The sequence below is a fragment of the Neoarius graeffei genome, chromosome 12, assembly GCF_027579695.1.
Source record: "Neoarius graeffei isolate fNeoGra1 chromosome 12, fNeoGra1.pri, whole genome shotgun sequence".
Taxonomy (NCBI): Eukaryota; Metazoa; Chordata; class Actinopteri; order Siluriformes; family Ariidae; genus Neoarius; species Neoarius graeffei.
The window spans coordinates 16,349,581-16,350,596 of record NC_083580.1 but is presented as its reverse complement, the minus strand read 5'-3'; positions in this window follow the sequence as shown (position 1 = coordinate 16,350,596).

The following is a 1,016-nucleotide window of genomic DNA, read 5'->3' as shown; positions in this document are numbered from 1 at the left end:
CCCTCTCCCACCCATCTCTAAACTCCAAACTCTATAAGAAGCACATGTCAATAGCAACAGCAGGACAAGCCTCACCCATCACATGCACTATTCTCCCGCCTGCCGTCTGGCACAAGGTACTGAAGCATCTGAACCATCACTGCCAGACACTGCAACAGCTTCTTCCCCCAGGCAGTCAGAGTCCTCAACTCACTGTTACCCCCAGAGAACTGACAGTAATCAAACAGTTCAAACTAAAACTACAGTTTCTTATCCATATGTACTACACTGCTCATTTGCACACACATGCACAGTGCTCACTTTGCACCTGTCTTGTCTTGTTTGTAATATCCTGAAAAACTTGAACTCGTCTCTTGTATTTTTGCACTAAAATGGCTGTTTGCAATCCAATCAAATGCACAATGCCACTTTGCACCTGTCTTTGTCTTGTCATTTATGTTGTTTATTGTAATTAGATAACTGTATATTTAGATAGCTAGATGTTTAAATAGTTAAATGTTACTTCGATAGCTACTGTATGTACAGAGTTATTTATATATGTTGTTTCTAATATGTTCTATTTCTCTATAAATGCACCATGGGGAGCCTGAGGGAAACAGTATTTCAGTGCACTGTATACTTGTATATGGACATATTGACAATACAGCTCTCTTGAATCTTGAGTCTAAATGATTATACAATGGCAGGCAAAAAAAGGTTATGAAAAAGTTAAATGATAAGTGATTATATAGGTGATTATACAATCCTGATTCCAAAAAATTTGCTGTGTAAAACATAAACAAAAACAGAATACAATGACTTGCAAATCCTTTTCATCTTATATTCAATTGAATACAATACAAAGGCAAGATATTTAATGTTCACACATCCATCTATTATCTATAGCTGCTTATCCTGTTCTACAGGGTCGCAGGCAAGCTGGAGCCTATCCCAGCTGACTACGGGCGAGAGATGGAGTACACCCTGGACAAGTCACCAGGTCATCGCAGGGCTAACACATAGAAACAAACAACCAT